The sequence below is a fragment of the Mobula birostris genome, chromosome 24 (assembly GCF_030028105.1).
Source record: "Mobula birostris isolate sMobBir1 chromosome 24, sMobBir1.hap1, whole genome shotgun sequence".
Taxonomy (NCBI): domain Eukaryota; kingdom Metazoa; phylum Chordata; class Chondrichthyes; order Myliobatiformes; family Myliobatidae; genus Mobula; species Mobula birostris.
The window spans coordinates 16010024-16027744 of record NC_092393.1 but is presented as its reverse complement, the minus strand read 5'-3'; positions in this window follow the sequence as shown (position 1 = coordinate 16027744).

Below are 17721 nucleotides of genomic sequence, written 5' to 3'. Positions count from 1 at the left end.
CCTGTACACCCTCTCGTCACCACTTGAGATTCTATCAACAGTGGTTGTATCATCTGCAAATTTATAAATAGTATTTGAGCTATGCCTAGCCACACTGTCATGTGTATATAGAGAGTAGAGCAGTGGGCTAAGCACACACCCCTGAGGTGCGCCAGTGTTGATCATCAGCAAGGAGGATATGTTATCACCAAGATTGTGGTCCTCCAGTTAGGAAGTTGACGATCCAGTTGCAGAAGGAAGTACACAGGTCCAGGTTCTGCAACTTACCTGTATCTTCTCTATTGCTGATTTTGCCTGTAACATTGTGGTAGCTTGTCCCCCCATTACTTTAAATGTGTCCAGTGATGCTTTCTAACCTCTGTGGATGTGACTCCACTACAAATCTCCAATAATGCAGCACTGGGAAGTGAGTAAACCTTTTTTTCCCTGTGCCAAACACTTCCTGAGCTACCATAGTTTGAGATACCTTGTTATCAAGCAGAAAGTAGTAAGTAGTTAAAAGAGTAAATTGCAGATTGGGCTTAATTGTAAAGAAATTGGAATTGAGAAATAAGGACTTTTTGTTATAATGTTGTAGGTTGTTTTTGAGAGTATACCTGCGTACAATACATAATTCTGGCCTTCTAACCTAAGAAAGGATAGAGTAGCATTGGAGACAGTCGAAAGAGTCTTATCAGGCTAATCCCTAGCAATAGGAGGATTATCTTACCAAGAGAGGCTAAAGAAGCTGCATCTGTATTCTTTGAAAATTTCTCAATGGTCTTATTGAAATATATAAGATCCTAAAGGGGCATGACAAGAAAGAGGTGAAATTATTTCACTAGTGGGAGAGTTTTGAAAGAATGGACATGATTTAAGGCAAGAGGCCTATCATTTAAAACCATATAACCATATAACAATTACAGCACAGAAACGGGCCATCTCAGCCCTTCTAGTCCATGCTAAACACTTACTCTCACCTAGTCCCACCGACCTGCATTCAGCCCATAACCCTCCATTCCTTTCTGTCTATATATCTATCCAATTTAACTTTAAATGGCAATATCGAACCTGCCTCTACCACTTTTGCTGGAAGCTCGTTCCACACAGCTACCATTCTCTGAGTAAAGAAGTTCCCCCTCATGTTACCCCTAAACTTTTGCCCCCTAACTCTCAACTCATGTCCTCTTGTTTGAATCTCCCCCACTCTCAATGGAAAAAGCCTATCCATGTCAACTCTATCTATCCCCCTCATAATTTTAAATACCTCTATTAAGTCCCCCCTCAACCTTCTACGCTCCAAAGAACAAAGACCCAACTTGTTCAACATTTCTCTGTAACTTAGGTGCTGAAATCCAGGTAACATTCTAGTAAATCTTGTCTGTACTCTCTCTATTTTGCTGACATTGTTCCTATAATTTGGTGACCAGAACTGTACACAATACTCCAAATTTGGCCTTACCAATGCCTTGTACAATTTTAACATTGCATCCCAACTCCTATACTCAATGCTCTGATTTATAAAGGCCAGCATACCAAAAGCTTTCTTCACCACCCTATCCACATGAGATTCCACCTTCAGGGAACTATGCACCATTATTCCTAGATCCTTCTGTTCTACAGCATTCTTCAATGCCCTGCCATTTACCATGTATGTCTTATTTTGATTAGTCTTACCAAAATGTAGCACCTCACATTTATCAGCATTAAACTCCATCTGCCATCTTTCAGCCCACTCTTCTTACTGGTCTAAATCTCTCTGCAATCTTTGACAACCTACTTTATTATCCAACAACGCCACCTATCTCAGTATCATCTGCATACTTACTAATCCAATTTACCATCCCATCATCCAGATCATTAATGTATATGACGAACAACACTGGACCCAGTACAGATCCCTGAGGCACACCACTAATCACCGACCTCCAATCTGACACACAGTTATCCACCACTACTCTCTGGCGTCTCCCATCCAGCCACTGCAGAATCCATTTTACTACTTCAATATGAATACATAAAAATTGAACCTTCCTAACTAACCTTCCATGTGGAACCTTGTCAAAGGCCTTACTGAAGTCCATATAGACAACATCCACCGCTGTACCCTCATCAACTTTCCCAGTAACCTCTTCAAAAAGATTTGTCAAACATGACCTTCCACGTACATATCCATGTTGACTGTTTCTAATCAGACTCTGTCTATCCAGATGATTATATATACCATCTCTAAGAATACTTTCCATCAATTTACCCACTACTGACGTCAAACTCACAGGCCGATAATTGCTAGGTTTACTCTTAGAACCCTTTTTAAACAATGACACAAAAGAGCTATATGCCAATCCTCCGGCACTATCCCTGTTTCTAATGACATTTGACATATTTCTGTCAAAGCCGCTGTTATTTCTACACTAATTTCCTTCAAGGTCATAGGGAATATCCTGTCAGGACCTAGAGACGTATCCACTTTTATATTCCTTAAAAACACCAATACTTCCTCTTCTTTAATCATCATAGTTTCCATAACTTCCCTACCTGTTTCCCTTACCTTACACAATTCAATATCCTTCTCCTTAGTGAATACCAAAGAAAAGAAATTGTTCAAAATCTCCCCCATCTCTTTTGGTTCCACACAATGCTATCCACTCTGATTCTCTAGGGGACCAATTTTATTCCTCACTATCCTTTTGCTATCAATATAACTGTAGAAACCCTTTGGATTTATTTTCACCTTACTTGCCAAAGCAACCTCGTATCTTCTTTTCGCTCTTCTAATTTCATTCTTAAGATTCTTTATACATTCTTTATATTCCTCGAGCACCTCACTTACTCCATGCTGCTTCTATTTATTGTAGATATCTCTCTTTTTCCAAACGAAGTTTCCAATATCCCTTGAAAACCATGGCTTTCTCAAACTTTTAACTTTTCCCTTCAACCTAACAAATAACATAAAGATTCTGTACTCTCAAAATTTCTCCTTTAAATGACCTCCATTTCTCTATTACATTCTTCCCATAAAACAATTTATTCCAATCCACTCTTTCTAAATCCTTTTGCATCTCCTCAAAGTTAGTCTTTCTCCAATCAAAAATCTCAACCCTGGGTCCAAAGCTATCCTTCTCCATAATTATATTGAAACTAATGGCATTGTGATCACTCGACCTGAAGTGCTCCCCAGCACATACCTCCGTCACCTGACCTATCTCATTCCCTAACAGGAGATACAACACTGTCCCTTCTCTAGTTGGTACCTCTATGTATTGCTGCAAAAGACTATCCTGCACACATTTTACAAACTCCAAACCATCCAGCCCTTTTACAGTATGTTCTTCCCAGTCTATGTGTGGAAAATTAAAATCTCCCGTAATAACAACCTTGTGCTTACTATAGATATCTGCTATCTCCTTAGAAATTTGCTCCTCTACTTCTTGCTCCCCATTAGGTGGTCTATAATACACCCCTATAAGTGTTACTACATCTTTCCCATTCCTCAATTCCACCCAAATAGCCTCCCTAGACGAGCCCTCTAATCTCTCCTGCCAGCACACCACTGTAATGTTTTCTCTGACAAGCAATGCAACACCTCCCCCTCTTGTCCCTCCGATTCTATCACACCTGAAGCAATGAAATCCAGGAATATTTAGTTGCCAATCACACTCCTCCTACATCCATGTTTCACTAATAGCTACAACATCATACTTCCAGGTATGATATCCATGCTCCAAGCTCATCCACCTTTCTTAGAGTGCTCCTAGCATTAAAATAAATGCATTTAAGAAATTTTTCACCTCTTACTCTCTGTTTATCACTAACGGTGCAAAAAACTTTATCGCATTTTTCTTCCTTCTCCCCTACATCTGTTCCTACACTTTGGTTCCCCTCCCCCCTTGTATCTAGTTTAAATCCACTGGAGCCTCTCTAGAAAACCTACCTGCAAGAATATTTGTCCCCCTCCAGTTCAGATGTAAACCGTCCTGCCGGAACATGTCCCACCTTCCCTGGAAACCTGCCCAATTATCTATAAGTCTGAAGCTCTCCCTCCTGCACCATGTCTTCAGCCATGTGTTGATCTGTGCTATCCTAGCGTTTCTAAACCTGCCTGCATGTGACACTGGTAGCAATCCTGAGACTGTTATCCTGGATGTCTTGTTCTTTAACTTGGTGCCTAACTCCCTCAGCTCACCTTTCAAGACCTCCTCGCTCTTCCTACCCTTGTCGTTGGTCCCTACATGGACCACGACATCTGGCTGCTCACCCTCCCTCTTGAGAATACTGAGAACTCCATCTGAGATATCGCGGACCTTGTCCCCAGGGAGGCAACAGACCATCCAGAATTCTCAATCTCTTCCACAGAACCTCTTATCTGTCCCCCTTACTATCAAATCCCCTATCACTACTGCTCTCCTCTTTTCCCTCCTTCCCTTCTGAGTTAAGAGTCCCGTCTTGATGCCAGAGATGCAAGCACTGCAACTTGTCCCTGGTAGGTCATCCCCATCAACAGTATCCAAAATGATGTACTTATTATTGGTGGGAATGGCCACAGGGGTGCTCTGCTCGTGCTGTCTATTCCCCTGCCCTCTCCTGATAGTCACACAGCTACCTGCCTCCTGACTCTTAGGGGTGATTATCTTCCTGTAACTCCTGTTTATTTCTGCCTCTGCCTCCCGAATGATCCAATGTTCATCCAGCTCCAGCTCCAGTTCCCTAACTCGGTTTGTCAGGAGCTGCAGCTGGATGCACTGAGGTAGTTAAAACTTTGCCCTTGCATTCTGTACCGAATTCCAGGAACTTTCTACCAGAGAGACTTGTTGAAGGTAGCTCATTTGAAGAACTTAAAGTGGAGGTATTGCGGATTAAAGTGGGTAATTTTTTGAAAGGTCAGGGGAATGAAGGCTCTGGTAATCTAGCAGCTAAGGCCTGGAGTAGATCATGCATAGTCATGTTGAATGGTGGGGCATGCTTGATGGGCCAAGTAGCCTACACCTACTACTATTATGTTTTGCACTCACAATGCATCTTCCCATTTAAGAGGCTGACTTTAAAGCCATGAACACAGAAAACCTGTACTCATAAAAATGCTCCAAATTTCAGATTGACACTCTCTTGTCGTAGAGGCATAGAGTCATAAAAAGCACAGAAATAAGTCAACCAACAATCAAATATTCATTTTTATTAATCCCATTTACTATCACTTGGCCCATAGACTTCAAGGTGTTGATAATTCAAACTTTCATCTGGATAATACACACAAAATGCTGGAGGAACTCAGCAGGCCAGGCAGCATCTATGGAAAAAAAAAAATCGATGATTCGGGCCAAGACATCAACTGCACTTTTCTCCATCAATGCTGCCTGGCCTGCTGAGTTCCTCCAGCATTTTGTGTGTGTTACTCTGGATTTCCAGCATCTGCAGATTTTCTCTTGTTTGTGATTTCATCTGGATACTGTAGTACTTGCTTCCACCATCCACTCAGGCTGTGGGTTCCAGATTCTAACCACCCTCAGTGTGAGAATTATTATTCCTCAGATTCCCTCTAAACCTTTTATAATTTGTCACATTCACTCTAATGTTAGACATATTTGTTATTCAGCAAGCCTATACGTAAGTAAATCTTATGTCCTAACTTGATGGAACATTGCAGAGCAACTCATATGTGCCATATCAAACATTGACACGAAGCCAGAGGAAAAGATATTAGAATGGGTGTCAAATTGTAAAACTGAGCCATTAGGAAGCCACGGGGTTGAGCGTAATGTTCATTAGAAGGAACAGCTGAGCACAGGTCTGTGAAAGATAGAGGAGCCTTTCTGCTATAATTACAGAGACAAGTGACGTCAGTAACGATAACAGTAATTAAAAAACAAGTGATGTATACAGTCAGCCCTCCGTATCTGCGGAGTATTGGTTCCGGGACCCCCCGCGGATACCAAAATTCACGGATGCCAAGTTCCTCATATAAAAGCCTAAGAGAGCTCGTGAAAATGTTACGAAAAGCGAAAATATCATTCAGCGTTTGTTTTGCAGCGAGCCATTATAGAGACAGTGTGCACCCTGAGCAGCGAGAGTGCTTTATCTAGATTTATTTTGTGCATCCATTAACAAAATTTGTCCTAAGGTATCAGAAAACTCTAAGAGGTGTAAAACTGGACGTAATTAAGCGTTTCGATCATGGTGAACGAAATAAGGACATTGTGCATGAGTTGAACTTGCCTGTGTCCACCATTTGTACTATTTACATGCAGAGAGAAAGAATCTTGAAAGCTGCTGATGTTACTATTGGTTCTGCTAGTAGCATATCATTCCTGCTTTTACTATATGTTAGTGTTATTTTAGCTTTTATGTGTTATTTGGTATGATTTGGTAGGTTATTTTTTGGGTTCGGCTTACAAAAGGTTTCATAGGAACATTCTACTTTCAGATAGCAGGGGATACTTGTACAGTATATGATTGGTTGAATCCGCGGATGCGGAACCCGTGGATACAGAGGGCCGACTGTATAAATGTCCAATGTAATGTAAAGGATAGACTGTTGGATGTGGACCTCAGGGTCTAACCGGGAAGTCAGTACTAAGAATCATAACTGGGAAATCATGACAATTTTTTTAAATTTGTGGAGTGACATGGCCAATCATTTTGGTGTTAATCAAAACTTAATGTCCCAACATGCAGTTATTCATCTCCCAGTGTTGATGGATATTCAAAGTTGTAATAGCAAAGTGTCTTTAATCTTAGTTTTGAATTGATAATCATGGTATTGAATGAGGTCAATTGTAAAACTACATGATGTAATAATGTACTAAAAGTACTAATAATTGAGAAAAATACTGATTTATATAATAGTGCGCAGAAAAGGACAAGACATTTTAGCTGGTCTAAGTTGATATGCAGTTGTGGCTGCTAAGTGGTGACAATTGCAAAATGTTGATCAATATCCATTTTATCTTTGTCAGGTTGTGGATGACATTCTCTCTGTAATCCACGGCAACCAAATACACAGCAGTGATCTTGTCCAAGGTGGATGTGGGAAACGTATGTCAGTTCAGGTTTGTCATCTAGGGAGTAAAAGATGTCTGGTATTGCTGTGTGAACAAACTTATTGCGTAATCACATGGCTGATGTGTGCAGGCAATAAATCAAACACTGAACCTTGCATCTTCCCATGGGTTATTGCAAATTGATATGAGCTTGCATCTTTTCTGTCAGGTTCTGAGATTATATATAACGTTGCACAATGAGAGGTTGGAGAACTTTGCACAGATACATGTCTCTGTAGAATATCTTTCCTTTGTTATGTAAAGTTAAAAGACATTTACTGTCTTAACTATTATTTAAGACAACAGCTGCCCTATAAAATAAATATTCAGAAGCAAAATATCCCAGATATCAGATTTCTGAATTAAAAGCAGAAAATTCTATAAATACTTGATATGTCGGGCAGATTTTGAGGAGACAGAACCTGTAAATGTTTTAGTTTGACAACCCAGTGTGCACCCATAACCTTCTCACTCAAGAAGAGGGTATTACTGAGTTTATTCAAGCCACAGATAACCTTGTCAAGCAGCTTTACAATACTCCGTATGGAGATCAGCAGTCATCGGCTTTACTCCATCTGCTCTAGTATCTCTTGATATTAAGAAGCAAATTGACTTAGTTGAAGACCGGAGAAGCTGAACCACATGAAAATATTTGCAGGTTCTTCCGTGAAGCTGGACTGAGGATGTAGCTGTCTTTAGAGCTTTCTCCTCTCATTCTTGAATGAAGGTGCTGTGGCTGTAGACTTTTGCTTGGGCCATGGGTTTGGGGTTTACATAAGTTTGTCCGTGCCAAGCTGCCATTGATTAGCATGCATGTAGCTTCATTATGTCAACTTGACCTCTTTTTAAAATTCCAATACATTCTCCTGTGTTTGTTAAAGCAGAGTTTTGTTGTCTGAATTGATGGTAATGGCAGACTGAGGGATATACTCTGCAACAACTTAAGATTGTTTAACATAGTTTCCAGTACACAAGTAGAAAGGAGAACAAAACAATTGTTACTCTGGATCTGAAGCAGGACAGAATGAACACAATAAGAGAGAGATGACAATGATAAAAAAAATCACAATAAATATAAATACATAAGATAGCTTATATACATCACTGGGCACAGGTGTGTCTGTACATAAAGCACTCCGGCAGGAAACAATAAAGCAGTGGTGTTAGAGTAGTGGGTGGAGGTGCTGATCAATCCTCCTGTTTGGGAAAAGTAACCTGTCATTGAGTTTGACGGTCCTGGTGTGAATGCTACGTAGCCTCCTCCCTGACGGGAGTGGGTCAGACGGTCATGAGCAGGGTGGGTGGGATCCTTCATGATATTACTGTTTTGTTTCTGGCTCTATTCTGTATATATGTTCTTGATGGCAGGTGAGCTGGTGCCAGTGATACATTGGGCAGTTCTGGCTACTTGCTGTAGAACCTTCTTGTCGGCTGCAATGAGGCTTCCATTCCATTCAGTGATGCAACATGCTGAGCAGAGTGTACAGCAGTTGGCCCAACACGAAGACTTGGAAGGTATCCATATTGAAGATGATGGGGAGGGAGGAGCAGTTGTGGATCCTGAAGCCGATAACTATTTCCTTTGTCTTGTTGACATTGAGGAAGAGGTTGTAAGCCTGGCAGCAGGCCTTGAGCTCTTATACCTCCTCTCTATAGGCCGTCTCATCATTGTTGGTGATGAGCCCCACCACCGTTGTGACATTGGTGATCTTGACAATGTGATTAGTCAGGTGTTTGGCCGTGCAGTTGTGCATCCTGACTATCTGAGGTCAGCTGATTAGGAAGTCCAATGCCTGTTCATAGAGCACATATGTCCAAAGATAAATTAGCTCGTTTTTATTCTCATATTAATCCTTTTTGTGATAGATGTCCGGGGCAGATAGCCTCTTTAACTCATATGTTTTGGTCTTGCCCTACTCTGGAAACTTTTTAGAGAGACATTTTTAATATTATCTCCAAGGTATTGAATATAGATATCTCTCCTCACCCTATTACTGCTATCTTTGGACTACCTAAAATTTCCAGTAATCTTTCTCCTTCAGCCCGTAGAATGATTGCATTTCTTACTTTAATGGCGAAAAGATGTATCTTACAACATTGGAAAGAGCTTAATGCTCCAACTACCTTTTTTTGGTTTTCTCAGACGATATTATGCTTGAATTTGGAGAAAATTAGAAGCAATCTTTATGATTCCTCACTTAAATTTGAACAGACCTGGAGATCTTTTATTCAATATTTTCATTTTAATGTAATTTTTTTTCTCCTCTTTTTTTGCTCCGTATTTATATACCCTTCTTGTTTTTTTCACTGTTTTTAATGGAGGTCGGGATTGAGGACGTGATTTTAAGTTTTTTAACTCTGCTTGGTTCCAAGTTAGCCCATTGCTTTGCTTTGCTTTTAGTTAGTTGCACGGTGGGGTTTTTTTGGTTTTTTTTTTCCTTTTCTCTATTGATATATATATATATAAAAATTAGTATACTATTATGTTACCTTAGTATGTTGTTTAAATTACATTGTTTGTATCATTTTTTTTGTATTAATACCTCCTGTAATTTTATTATATTCTAACAGTGTATTAGTGCCTATATGGCTTACCTTTTTGTATACTTATTCAATAAAAAGATTTAAAAAGAAAAAGGAAGTCCAATGCCCAGTTGCATAAGTAGAAAGGAGAACAAAATAATTGTTACTCTGGATCAAAATTAACACAGCAAGATAGATAACACAATAATAAAAAAATCCAAATAAAAATAAATACATTAGATAGATTGGCTGTACATACATAAAGTGATGCAAGACACAGGTATGTCTGTATGTAAGTGACCAGTTGCACAGAGGTGCATTTCAACCAAGGAGTAGGAATTTGTTCACCGAGGTCTGTGGGACAGTAGTTTTGGTGCTGAACTGAAATCCAGAAACTATATTCTGAGTGAAGTGTCATTGTTTTCTAGGTGTGAGAGGGGCTGGGGCATAACAGATGCTATGGCATCCGTCATAGAGCAGTTGTGTCGGTAAGCATATTGGTCAGTGTGTTGGTCAGTGTCCAGTGTGGCAGGAATAGAGTTTTTGACGTGTGCCATTCAAAGCACTTCACAATCATTGGTGTCAGTGCCTCCGGATGGTAGTTATTTAGATCTGAAGGTGGAGAGTTCTGGATGATGATGGATGACTTGAAGCATGTGGGGACAGCAGCAATGTTGAAGATTGTAATGGTTTATGGGAGCTTGCATGAAATTTAAAATTCTGCATGCTGTTGAACTTAAGGTGACTGCTGTGCTCTTGCAGATTGGCCTGTGAGCAACTGTAATTTTGGCACTTACCCAGACGTCAGCAAGTCTTTCAAGGACAATTGTGCTGAGGGGAACTTCCTTAAATCTTTTGTTTAAGTGGTTTTAAACATCGCTCTTTAATTTTAAAGCCATGTTTGTATATTTCTTTGAGGGCTTGTACAGAACTGAGAAAATGTTTTCTCTAATTGGATGTGACCTTGATATTTATTGAAACCTGACCTTCAAGCCAGTAGTAGATTGTTCCAAGGAGTCAGAGGATATTCTGCAGATGGTAGAAATCTTAAGCAACATACATAAAATGCTGGAGGATCTCAGCAGGTTGGGGAGAATTTATGAAGGAAAATGAACGGTCGACAGGACCAATATCCTTCATCGTGACTAGGAAGGTAGATGATAAAAGTCAGAGTAACACATACAATCTGGCTCCATTCTGGCCTCTGTCTCTTCCTTTCCAGTCCTGATGAAGAGTCTCAATCTGAAATGTTCACGGCTCATTTCCCTCCATAGATTGTTCCAACGGTTAGTTTATCTCTCGAGTTTCCATTTGACTTCAATGCCCTTTGAACTGAATCTCTCTGGGATAATTAATTCTTTCAGCATTTTATCCTCCTGCCATTTTGTTTTCTCTCTTTTCCTTTACTAGAATGATAGAGAGTTTGAAACGCAGCACTCACATGAGCTTTTTCTTTCAATGGCCCATATACCATTATGTTAGATGCACCTGTGCTTAACAGAGTTGTTAGGCATATCCACCACATAATCCTTGCAGAGAAGTCCTGCCAACACACCAAGGACACCCTGCATTATACCGTGTATCACAACCGCTGTGTAAAATGAGTTAGATTCGGAAGTTTGTCCGGCTTCATTTTCATTGCCTCTATCACATCATTGTCTCAAACTCTCTGATGAAGTGATTATCAAATGTTAACCACCAGCTAAGTGAAAAATAACTTCTGAGTTCCCAAATGCATTTACTAATGGCTAACATATTCACAACTGCTCTGTCCTGTAATTGGACAGGGCCCCAGCTCAAACCTCTGTTAGGTCACCTCTGTCTTCTCTTTCTGGAAGTTCCAAACTGTTGAATCTTTCCTGAATGGTATTCTATTATACTTTTACTTGTGCCATCTTTGGTATACCTAGGCTCTTTTTTATAACTGATTGATATAGTTTACTATACTAATAATGCTTAATGGGCAAGGCTCCATTGTGGCGTAATGCACCTACCGTTTCTTCCATTTCACTCCCCTTGCAGCTGGCTTGGCTTTTTTTAGGGCTATTATAAAATTGTGTCATTACTCTTTGTTCCTCAACTCCATCCAGGCATTTATTTTCCAAGAACCATCCGCACTCATTATTCTTCTTAGCAAATGTGGATCCTTTCTCCTTCCTATAATGACGATAATTTCAAAATTATAGGTTAATTTGTGTCATGGAATCACTGGGAGATACAACATGGAAAATGGCCCTTTAGTGCACCAACTTTTACACTGACTGTCAATCCTACATTCATCCAATTTTACACCCTTGTTCTCTTCAATTCTACGCAGATTCTACCCACTCACGTATTAATTTGGAGCAATCCAACATGTTTTTGGAAACAGGAGCACCTGGCAGATACTCATGCTGAATTTTTCTCCAACTTTGTTCTGAATCAACAATGTTCAAAGTTCAAAGTTGGAAGTGCATTTATTATCAAAGTATGTATAAATTACACAGCCTTGAGATTTGTCTGCTTACAGGCAGCCACAAAGCAAGAAACCTGAAAGAACCCACTGTTTTAAAAAGACCAAAATCCAACACAGAGAGAGAGAAAATAAACACAAATCATGCAAACAATAAAAGCAAACAACAACATTCAGAATGATATTGAGTCCATAGACCTAAAGCCCAGAGCAACTGGAGCAGGCCCATAACCTTAGAGTCAGTTCATCACACAGTGGGACAAATCATCGTGAAGCTCACAGACATTGTCTAACGCGCCTAAACTGTCCAAACTGTTGGTGCAAATTGTAAACAACAATACTGCCTGCACAACCTTGTGGAAAATTACTTCCAAACCTCTGCTAGGCAGGGCAATTACTTGTAATCTCAGCCATCTGCCATGGTTTTGCAATTCAGTCTACTTTTAATGTCATGAAGTAGTTGTGAGTCATGACCTTACTACTCAGCATCTTCATTAAGTCTTCTGGAAATTCAAATATATTACATCACCCTTATATATTCTTCAAAGTGTTCATTCTTGCTCTTCAAGTCTGTATTTAGTATTCTTCAGTGAGTATTACATTTTCAATCTCTATTGCATTTTTCAGTAAATATTTCACATTCTTTCTGCTCATCAGCTTAGCATGTTAATCCATCGTTCCATGGTCTTGAATTATCTACATTTTAAAGTATCAGAATTGCATTACCTGGCTGTCAGAATTCTGATGTTATTTTCCCTTATAATGAGATTCATATATATTTAATACTACCTCTGCTGTCTCTTTCCTTGCCTCTTTAGATATGCATGGTGCAGTCAACACAGATCAAAGGTTTTATTCATTTTGGTTGGCTAATTTTTCAGTTCTGTGACTACTTTTTAACAAAGATATCCTAATGTTCTTTTCAATCACTTCTATAATGTCCAAGTTCTCTTGGTAAATACTCATTCAATTTATTATTTTTGCCATTTCAGTGGCAATTTGTGAGAATTCAATTTCTCTCCCTTTGTACTTTTATTATAATCCTCCTTTGCCTCTGAAGTTTCTTGCTCTGTAATATACAGAATGTAATTCATTATTAATATTTAAATCCTTACAGTTTTCACTTTTGTATTTTGTGTGTAGCTTCCTCATTAGCGTTTCTTTCTTTAACATATCCTTTGTCATCTTTTCTATCAACCTTCCTCTTGTTTAAGCTTCAATGTTTCCTTCATTTCTTTATGACCAATCCTGTTTTGTTTAACTTTTCACAGAGTTTCACTTCTCCTGAAGTCTGACTAATAATATCAGCCCTTAATTATACATCGTCTTCAGAATGCCCGACCTGGAACTCACCCCTGACTCTATCTAGATACCTGACTTGCAATCGGTATCCCAGCCCTGACCATTGACCAGACCCCCAGCTCTGGCAGAACACTTCACTTAAACTCTGTGTCTCTGGCTCTCATTCCAGACTAAGCAGAAAGCCGAATGCTAGATTTACAGTTGGCTGCCAGATATTGAGTTTTACTGTACATCTTTAATAGTTCAATACTTCTGTTTAATGTCAGAGAACACGTATGAAACTCCACTGGTTTCTTTGGCTGCATAAGTCTATGAAAATACACACTCCAGCCTGCCAAACCCGTGAGATTGAGACAGCTCTCCCACTTCTAACCCCAGTTTATGTGGATGCTGTGTAATTTGCTACTCAGTGCCAAGATATAACAGATAACACATTTCATATTAAACACTGCATATGATTCATACATATTTATGAATATTGACTTAACTGAAGGGTTAGTAAAGCAAAGAAAAGAAAACAAAAAGGGCCCATTATAATTGAACAGTCAATGTGCACAACTTGGAGCTCAACTCTTCCAAAAGTCCCAAATATTCACTGGTCCTCAGTAGACCCCAGGACCCTGCTTCATCAAATCATGGTCCCCCACCGGGTCGAATACGATGACAGGTTCTCTCCAGCGTCTTCTCTCTTCTTCTCCCGCCAAACAAATAAAACCCAAGACCAACCTTAGTGTCCCTCACAAAACCTCCTAGTTCCATCACCCTAATTGGATGACACACATTCCTCAGCATCCCTTATCTTCAACAATAACCCAAACAGGCTGAAAGCAGAACAGAATGCTCCTGCAGAACTGTTAAAATGAAATGCCTACAGCATAGCAGTAAAAATGTGAACCAGGGTGTTGTGCATAGAATGTACAACCTGAAATTTTTACTCTCCACAGACTTCCTCTGAACAGAAGAAAAACCCCAAAGTATGAAAGACAGATAAAAATGTAAGAACACCGAAGCCGCCTGCCCCCTCCCATGCACAACTAACAGCAAGCAGCATCAGCCCTCCCTCTCCCCATACCCCACTTATTCTAGCATAAAGCATCAGCACTCCCACCACCCACCATGCAAGCAACAGCAAAGTCCCTTAGGAGAGATTATGATCAAAAACTAATTGTTCACTCCAATATTTTTGACATCCCACAGGCACTGTCTCTCATTTACAAGGAGATACAGACATCACTCCTTCCACAGTGACAGGGAAGACAATAATCGCTGTTTCAATGTCACGGTCAGTCTGAAATGTTGTTTTTTGGTTTGAGTTCCCCATCTCGAGAATCAGAAGCATACTCCCTCACCATCGACAGACAGAGAGAGATCGATCAATCAATTACCGAGTGCAGAGCCCTCCGACAGCCACCCTTGCTCTCATCGATGTGTTGGCTCTCGCTACACCTCAGTTCGCGACACTGGTGAGAATTCGTGTCCACAGGGCTGTGGGCAAGGCCCCAAAGTCACTAAATTTCAAGCAAAAGCTGGACATACTGAAACACAGCCGATTGGCAAGCTCCAAGGACCGGAACATGCCATCATGCAGAACCACACTTCCGAGTGCTGCTTCGGATCCAAGATCCCGATAGAACCCCAGGCACCCTGAAATCAAAATCGAGACATTAGAATACAAAGAATTTAACTGTTTCGTTAATGAAGTTGCTCTCTGGTGCCATCTTTAGTTCCACTCCATATTGCTCCTTAAATCACCAACATTCTCAAACCATGAGCTCAGTGAGAGTTGGAACAGGTTGATGGGATAAAGATCAACCCTTGATCTTACACAGGTACTCCCTATCTTACATATGCTAGTATGACATCAGTAGGATGGAATTTCCAGCTCTTGACAGGCTGTAGGGTAATTTCGCCATACACAGATTCAGTTTGTGGCCACATTTCTGACTTGCAAACTTTTCAGGTTATGAACAACTTACAGGAATGGAACCATGCGTCATACTGTAAATGCAACCTGTACCTTTAAATTTAACTTTTGGCCGCAAATTTTTTCCCATCAACTTTGCTTCACCCATGTTTTAGGAAGTTTCTACTGAATTCAGCTTTTATGCCTGTGTTTACAATTCAAAGAATGCTAAGCTGAAACTGATCAAATTAAATTGTGAACTCTATGTGCTTTATTGATGTAGAGGATTATAAAGGATGCTTCACTGTATAATCAATAAACAGGTCGAATAGTAGTGCTGGAAAAGAGATCCCCCATTTACTTGTGAAATACTAAATACAGGGACTTAAAGCAATCAAATGAAACTTTCCATATCTTGACGTACAAGGCAGTCTGAGCGTAGAAACATAGAAACATAGAAAATAGGTGCATGAGTAGGCCATTCGGCCCTTCGAGCCTGCACTGCCATTCAGTATGATCATGGCTGATCATCCAACTCAGAACCCTGTACCAGCCTTCCCTCCATACCCCCTGATCCCTTTAGCCACAAGGGCCATATCTAACTCTTAAATATAGCCAATGAACTGGCCTCAACTGTTTCCTGTGGCAGAGAATTCCACAGATTCACCACTCTCTGTGTGAAGAAGTTTTTCCTAATCTCGGTCCTAAAAGGCTTCCCCTTTATGCTCAAACTGTGACCCCTCGTTCTGGACTTCCCCAGCATCGGGAACAAACTTCCTGCATCTAGCCTGTCCAATCCCTTTAGGATTTTATACGTTTCAATAAGATCCTCCCTCAATCTTCTAAATTCCAACGAGTATGAGCCTAGTCGATCCAGTCTTTCATCATATGAAAGTCCTGCCATCCCAGGAATCAATCTGGTGAACCTTCTTTGTACTCCCTCTATGGCAAGGATGTCTTTCCTCAGATTGGGGGACCAAAACTGCACACAATACTCCAGGTGTGGTCTCACCAAGGCCTTGTACAACTACAGTAGTACCTCCCTGCTCCTGTACTCGAATCCTCTTGCTATGAATGCCAGCATACTATTCAACTTTTTCACTGCCTGCTGTACCTGCATGCCCACTTTCAATGACTGGTGTATGATGACACCCAGGTCTCGTTGCACCTCCCCTTTTCCTAATCGGCCACCATTCAGATAATCATCTGTTTTCCTGTTTTTGCCACCAAAGTGGATAACCTCACATTTATCCACATTAAATTGCATCTGCCATGAGTTTGCCCACTCACCTAACCTATCCAAGTCACCCTGCATCCTCTTAGCATCCTCCTCACAGCTAACACTGCTGCCCAGCTTCATGTCATCCGCAAACGTGGAGATGCTGCATTTATTTCCCTCATCTAAGTCATTAATATATATTGTAAACAACTGTGGTCCCAGCACTGATCCTTGCGGTACCCCACTAGTCACCACCTGCCATTCTGAAAAGGTCCCATTTATTCCCACACTTTGCTTCCTGTCTGCCAACCAGTTCTCTATCCACATCAATACCTTACCCCCAATACCGTGTGCTTTAAGTTTGCACACTAATCTCCTGTGTGGGACCTTGTCAAAAGCCTTTTGAAAATCCAAATATACCACATCCACTGGTTGTCCCCTATCCACTCTACTAGTTACATTCTCAAAAAATTCTATGAGATTCATCAGCCACGATTTTCCTTTCACAAATCCATGCTGACTTTGTCCGATGATTTCACCGCTTTCCAAATGTGCTGTTATCACCTCTTTGATAACTGACTCTAGCATTTTCCCCACCACCGATGCTAGGCTAACCAGTCTATAATACCCCGGTTTCTCTCTCCCTCCTTTTTTAAAAAGTGGGGTTACATTAACCACCCTCCAATCCCCAGGAACTAGTCCAGAACCTAAAGAGTTTTGAAAAATTATCACTAATGCATCCACTATTTCTTGGGCTACTTCCTTAAGCACTTTGGGATGCAGACCATCTGGCCCCGGGGATTTATCTGCCTTTAATCCCTTCAATTTACCTTACACCACTTGCCTACTAACATGTATTTCCCTCAGTTCCTCCATCTCACTGGACCGTGTGTCCCTTACTATTTCCGGAAGATTATTTATGTCCTCCTTAGTGAAGACAGAACCAAAGTAGTTATTCAATTGATCTGCCATGTCCTGTTCCCCATAACCAATTCACCTGTTTCTGTCTGTAGGGGACCTACATTTGTCTTAACCAATCTTTTTCTTTTCACATATCTATAAAAGCTTTTACAGTCAGTTTTTATGTTCCCTGCTAGTTTTCTCTCATAATCTTTTTCCCCTTTCCTAATTAAGCCCTTTGTCCTCCTCTGCTGGGCTTTGAATTTCTCCCAGTCCTCAGGTGAACTGCTTTTTCTGGCTAATTTGTATGCTTCTTCTTTGGAATTGATACTATCCCTAATTTCCCTTGTCAGCCACGGGTGCACTACCTACCCTGATTTATTCTTTTACCAAACTGGGATGAACA